The sequence below is a fragment of the Carassius auratus genome, chromosome 30, assembly GCF_003368295.1.
Source record: "Carassius auratus strain Wakin chromosome 30, ASM336829v1, whole genome shotgun sequence".
In the NCBI taxonomy this organism is placed as follows: domain Eukaryota; kingdom Metazoa; phylum Chordata; class Actinopteri; order Cypriniformes; family Cyprinidae; genus Carassius; species Carassius auratus.
The window spans coordinates 27,767,092-27,774,459 of NC_039272.1; the positions used below are offsets into that span (position 1 = coordinate 27,767,092).

At 41.6% G+C, this 7,368-nt stretch overlaps 1 long non-coding RNA gene across 1 annotated transcript; it reads right to left on the bottom strand.

Moving 5' to 3' along the window:
* Positions 1–407: 407 nt before the first annotated feature.
* On the bottom strand, positions 408–1,183 carry LOC113050068 (uncharacterized). Its single transcript, XR_003276716.1, has 3 exons — positions 834–1,183; positions 587–656; positions 408–453 (listed from the first exon to the last, which is right to left on the bottom strand). It is a non-coding gene; the product is annotated as an uncharacterized LOC113050068 (long non-coding RNA).
* Between the last annotated feature and the right edge of the window lie 6,185 nt (positions 1,184–7,368).

Sequence of the window (7,368 nt, forward strand, 5' to 3'; positions counted from 1 at the left end):
CTTCTCATCAAGAAGATGGTGTCAATTGCTTTGAGGGACCAATTATCAAATCCATGATTTTTTAGTTGGAGAGCAGTGCAGAGAGAGTCTCTCGGAGTAATAATTATTTTTATATTGTGTTGTAGTGTGTCAGTAGGATATATTTACATTACATTTGTGTGCCACACACAAATTTTGCCATTACTTGTAATAATCCTAATAATAAAACTATGTTAAACAGTAACTTAAAACTGAAAATGACAACATCTGATGCAATGGAGTTCAGTCAAATTTATTCAATTTCTAAATACATTTGAATTCCAAAACATCAATTTTTAGTCAATGCTAGTGAAACGCTTGCATTGTTGAGCTTTGCAGTGAATAACAATTAAAGTTAATAATATATTGTTATGAATTAAGTCCTGTACCTGGTTTAAAGCTGCCTTCTCCGTGTGGACTGAGATAGACTGACCGCTAGAACAGAAAAAGCTCACATTAGTGATCACCTTCTTAAACCCAAAAGGTGATAATAATGAGCTGAAATAAACACTAGCAATAAAATGATGCCTTCATGCTAAAAACAAACTATAATGGCCTGCAGACTCACCTAGGAGTGTTTCTTCTTTATTTAAAGAGCAGCTGGTGACACACTCTTGCTTTTCAAAAGTGTAGAGGAGCTGTAAAGAGGCACGTGACAGTAAAAATGAGAACTTGGATTGGTGTATTAAAATAAACGAGAATTATCCATCACTTCCAGTTTATTTATATTCAGTTTATAATCATGCGTATATGACTGGAATTACATATCCACAGGCACAATTAATGTTCATCCCATTGCGTTACCTATTCTGTACCTTATTCTCTGCACTGTGACGATCGTACTTTCCAATTCTTGTAGTTCCTGTTGCTCCCTAAACATAAGGATCAGGAAATCAGTAAGTAAAATAACAAAAGTATAACAGGAAGTGAACATAGTGACATCCATTCAGTTTGCATGCACTACAGTGTCTTCTGTATGTATGGCACGTAGAGCTCGTTTGCTTTAGACTGGCGACAGATTTTCCCGCGCGCGTCATTCGCGCTGCTATGAATGGAACGTTGCGCGCATGACCTGTCAAATTAAAGTGACACATCAAACTAAAGCCAAACTTACTCTCCAAGAGTATACGATTCCTCCATCTCTCTCCACACTCAGAATGCGAGGCTCAAGAACACCTGCACACATTTTAAACGAGTACGTTAGCTTGTGTGAATTTATATAAATTATACATTTTTAAATATATTTATATCTTCCATCTTTATTTGACCCTCTGACTTTAACACTCACTATTCTAATTCTATTCTTTAAAAAATCTAACTACCTTTGCAATCTTTTTGTATTCTGTTTTCTTTTCATTTATTATGCAATGATAAAGTATATGTATGTGTGTGTGTATGTGTAAAGAAAGACCTCTAACTAGCTTTCTCTATTATTTTATTTTTTATTCTATCTGTTTTCTTTTTATTTATTATATTATTTAAAATCTCATGCTAGGTGTACTATGTTAACTGAGACTTGTTATAGCACTTATATATCATTGTTCTTTTTGTTGTTTTTGATTGCTTCCACTGTCCTCATTTGTAAGTCGCTTTGGATAAAAGCGTCTGCTAAATGAATAAATGTAATGTAATGTAATCCAGTGAGATATTTATATTTATATTCATGATCCACATGGAGATCTTTTACATTGAATATAAATATTTCTGTCTTATATGGTGAACATAATCCACATTAGATTGCAAACAGAAGTTATTAAAAACACTCGCTGCTGTCTGAAAGTGAGTTAAGTTAAATGTCTTTGATGCTGATGTTAACTGATAGCTATATAAGAAATCATCCACTGTGCTGACCAATATAGTACTTGTACATAATCCCTTCAATTTTATATCTGAACAACTATGTAGCTGTAACAACTAGAAATAAATTACCTCTGCATCTATACACATATGTAATTATTAGTTCTTCTTAATGAATGTATGTGCACAAATAACCTGCTACTCTCCCTGAAGACATTGCCTTTGAATGGTGAAGCACCTCCCCTTAGTGTTTGAGCACTAAAAGAACATGTCTTCTAAAAGGCATGTCATCCTGAGAAATAGATAAATAAATAATAATTATAACAAACTCAATAATCATGCATGTCTGTTCAAATAACTTGAAAAATGTAATGGCATACCTCTGTAAACCCAGAACCAAAGCCATGTAAAGAGTGAACTGTTACAATCCACAAAGAACAAAAAATGAGCAAGTTCTAACAATTATTAAAAATAATTATTCAAATTCAACATACCATGGATAAATAAATGATTGAACATCGCATTTAATGTCAACATATTGTCACAGTACGTGATGCTTGAAACACGGCGAGAGAACCAATTGCAGGTAAGTATGATTTATTTAGGGATAATCCAGAGGGGTAAACAGTCCAGGCAGGGGTCGAAACCAAAACATCAATCCACATAAACAAGACACGAACACAAGGCAAGAATTGACGGACATGAATAATACTCTGACATTAAACAAGGACTCCGTAACACAGACTAAGACAGACTGGGTATTTATACACAGAAGGATAATGAGGAAACAGGAGACAGGTGGGGAAACAATCAATTACACAACAAGGAGGAAGGTGACCAAATAAGGGAACAGGAAGTGATCTGGTGACAGACACCGTGAGAAAGGAGGACATCTAGTGGAACCCCAGGGAACACAACCCAGACACTGTGACAGTACCCCTCCTCTACGGAGCGGCTCCCAGACGCTCCAAGACAAGACACAACACAGAGACCAGGAGGGAGGCGGACAGGTGGAGGCTCAGGGGGAGGGACGGAGGGCCGGAGGGCCGGAAAAGAAAAACATGGGGAATAAACACCAGAAATGTAACATAAAACAGGGAGAACCAGGAGGGAGGAGGAACGGAGGAGGTTCAGGGGGAGGGATGGAGGGCAAGACTAACTGGGGGGAACAGACAGCAACAAAACAGAAACCAAGAACACCAGACAGAAGTCCAAGAAGGGCATGTTGAAGCGCCCACCAGGGCGGAGCAGAGGACCACCACAGCCGTGTGGTCAAAGCCAGCAACCTCCAGGGTGGAGCGGAAGACCACCACGGCCATGTGGTCAAAGCCAGAGTCCTCCAGGGCGGAGTGGAAAACTGCCACGGCCTTGTGGTCACCGGCAGAGTCCCCCAGGGCGGAGCGGATGACCACCATATCCGTGTGGTCAGAGCCAGAGCCCTCCAGGGCAGAGCGGAAGACCACCACGTCCTCGTGGTCGCCGCCCCGGTCGAGGCATCGGGAGCGACCTCGGACACTGCATCGGGAATGGCCTCAGGCACCGCCTCTGTAACGGCCTCGGGTGCGGTCTCGGGCACCGCATCGGGAACGGTCTCTGGCACCGCCTCGGCCTCCGGAACCGCATCGGGCACCGCCTCGACATCGGGCACCGCCTCGGCCTCCGGAACAGCATCGGTCACCGCCTCGACCTCTGGAACAGCATTGAGCCCTGCCTCGACATCGGGCACCACCTCGGCCTTCGGAACAGCATCGAGCCTCGCCTCGATCACAGGAACAGCCTCGGGCACCGCCTCGGTCTCCAGAACAGCAACGGGCACCGCCTCGGCATCGGACACCACCTCGGTCACTGGAACAGTATCGGGCACCACCTCGGGCACCGCCTCGGGGACGGCAGTGGTCCGCTCGTGAATGTCCTCCTGGACGGCAGCGGCCCGCTCGAGAACGTCCCCCTGGACGGCAGCGGCCCGCTCGAGAACGTCCTCCTGGACGGCAGCAGCCCGCTCGGGAACGTTCTCCAGGCTTTGAGGAACGGTAGAATCCTGTCCCCTCTTCCTCCGCCCTCTACGATGCCGAGTCAGGGGCACCTTGACTGGCGACTCAGACGTTGGGTCGACCATCTTGTGCTGTGGCTCTAAGCTGGCGGCCATCTTGTGCTGTGGCTCTAAGCTGGTGGCCATTTTGTGCTGTGGCGCTGGGCTGGCGGCCATCTTGTGCTGTGGCTCTAAGCTGGCGGCCATCTTGTGTTGTGGCGCTGGGCTGGCGGCCATCTTGTGCAGTGGTGCTGGGCTGACGACCACCCCGCTGGAAGAGACAGGAGTGGCTGGGGCATCCCACCGACCCCGATGCTGCAGGTAGCGCACGAATTCCTAGAATTCCAGTGTCTCTACCTGCGCCATCTCCTCCAGAGACACTGGATCATCCAGACCGCCATTAAAATAATCTTTAAGGGCCGTGTCGTTGTACCCCATGCCCTCTGCCAGGGACCAGAACACCTGAGCCAGGGCACCCACTTCATTGTCCTCTTGGCGGAGGGCGATTAACCTCAGATATCTGGCTCGCCTCTCCGCCATCTTGGCTGGGGAACGGAAAAATGACATACCGCTGGTTCTCTTTGTGACGGAGTCCTTCTGTCACGGTACGTGATGCTTGAAACACGGCGAGAGAACCAATTGCAGGTAAGTATGATTTATTTAGGGATAATCCAGAGGGGTAAACAGTCCAGGCAGGGGTCGAAACCAAAACATCAATCCACATAAACAAGACACGAACACAAGGCAAGAATTGACGGACATGAATAATACTCTGACATTAAACAAGGACTCCATAACACAGACTTCTTCTTTGGGTCTTAACGGCAGCTTGCATCCTTGACGTTGCATTACTGCCATCTTCTGGTTCTAGTTATTTCCCATATACTTTAGTCATCATATTCTTGCAAGTAGTCCTGTTTTAGTCAGAAAACGAATCAAGTATTTCACTCCTTGTTCACTCCTACTGCAGTCCATTATACTCGTTACTCCACGTCCTGTTAGCCCTATTTTTCCCATGTCTTTTATCATATCTACCCTCTGTAATCCATATTTTGAACAATTAATAAGCACGTGTTCTACAGTCTCTGGTATTTGGCACTGATCACAAAACCCAGTAGGATGTTTCCCCATTATATGAAGAGTGCTATTTAATTTATTATGCCCTATTCTTAATCTGGTTACAATAGTCTCTTCTCTTCTGTTTCCTACCTTATTTTCCACAGTACCAACTCTTTTTTTTAATGGAGTATAAATGTCTTCCTTTTTGTTCTTGATCCTACCTTTGTTGCCATTCTTTAATAATTTTTTCCCACACTATACTCTTTCCTTCTGATCTTGAAAGGCTGATAACTGCTTCTATACTCTCTTTTTGAAGTGCTTTCTTAGCTATTTTGTCTACCTTTTCATTTTCTACAATACCCATATGTGCTGGTACCCACATAAATATAACATCATCTCCCTTATTTTTAATTCTTAAATAGGCAGACATAATATCATAAAAAAAATCTCCTGATGATTCTTTGCCATACCGGTCTTGAGGCTCTGCAATACAGAGACAGAGTCGCTGCAAATTACAGTTCTGTTTGACTTCGTGTATTCTATCCATTCTAATGCCATCAAAATGGCAAACATCTCAACAGCATATACACTTAAGTGATCTGATGTTCTTTTGCTCATCTCATTCTTCTGGCTTGGAATTACAATTGCAGCACCTGTAACGCCTGTTATCGGGTCTTTAGATCCATCTGTAAAAACTTGCTTAAAATTTACGTATTTTTGGTTCACATGTCTATAAAATTCACTCACCAAATCAACTTGATTATTTACTATTTTGGACTGTAATACCTCCAAATCCACTTTTGGAGTATCATACTTCCACATAGGGATACTGGGCCATACCACAGTTTTACAAAACTCCTTTCCATATACTCCCAGATCACGTGCAGCATCATCTCCTGTCCAACCAAAACTAAATTTGTTCCCCTTTCCCCTTTCCCAATTGTCTTGCAACACTCTTTTGGTTGGGTGGCTATCTATTTGTTCCCTCAAACTAATCCAGTAATTTACCATCAGCTGCTTCCGTCTTAAGCTCAAAGGCATTTCACCTGCCTCTACCTGCAATGAGCACACTGGTGATGTTCTCATGGCTCCGAGACATATTCTCAATGCCTGTGCCTGAATATGGTCCAGCCTCACTAATACTGACTTTGCTGCTGATCCAAATGCCTGACTCCCATAATCCAACCTAGATCTTATTAATGAAATATATATATATTTTAATGACTTAAAATCTGCTCCCCACTCCACTCCTGTAAGACACCTCATAATGTTTATTACTTTTTTACATTTATCTTCTACTTGTTTAATGTGTGATCTCCATGTTATTCGTGAATCAAACCACACCCCCAAAAAACGAAAACTCTCAACTCTTTCCAGATTATTCCTATATAATTTCAGTTCAATATCTTTATTTTTCTTTCTAGAGAAAACCATCACTTTTGATTTTTCAGCAGAAAATTTAAAACCCCATTCCATTCCCCACATTTCAACCTGATGTATTCCTTCCTGTATTTTCTTAACTACATATTCCACATTTTTCCCACGTTTCTAAATCGCCCCATCATCTGCAAACAATGATCTATTCATGCCATTAGATACTTTATTAAATATATCATTTATCATAACAGAGAAAAGTGTAGGACTTATAACACTCCCTTGTGGTGTTCCATTTTCTACTTTATGCTTACTTGAAATGTCTGTTCCCATTTTAACTTGAATTGATCTTCCTTTTAAAAAGTCTAAAATCCAATTAAAAACTTTACCTCTTACTCCCATTTTGTGTAGTTTAATCATTAATCCCTCTCTCCATAACATATCGTACGCCTTCTTAACGTCAAAAAATACTGCTACCACAGATTCTTTATTTATTTGAGCTTTCCTTACATCGTCCTCTAAACACAACACTGCATCCAGTATGCCCCTTCCTCTCCTAAACCCACTTTGAAATTCCGTTATCAAACCTTTTTTTTTTCTAAAAAATACATTAATCTCTCATTTACCATTCTTTCCATTAATTTGCAAATATGTGATGTTAATGCTATAGGTCTATAGTTTGATGGCTTACTAGCATCTTTTCCTGGCTTCCTTATTGGGATAATTACTGCTTCTTTCCAACTTTCAGGAATTCTCCCTTCTTCCCATATTTTATTAAATAACATTAGCAATTTTTCTTTACTTTTTGTACTTAAATGTTTTAACATGATATAGCTTATTTCATCTTTTCCTGGTGCAGTTTGTCTAGTTTTAGCTAACGCTCTTTCTACTTCTCCCATTTTAAAAGCATTATTTATATCATCCTCAGAGACTTCTTTCTTTTTTAAAGCTTCCATATTATTAGACTTGGTGCTCTCTCTACCTTTCTTTCCCTCCACCGATAAATTGTTTGAGCTGTGTATACTAACAAATGTATCTACCAACATCTCTGCTTTGTCTTTGTTATTAACAGCATCTTTATCCCCATCACT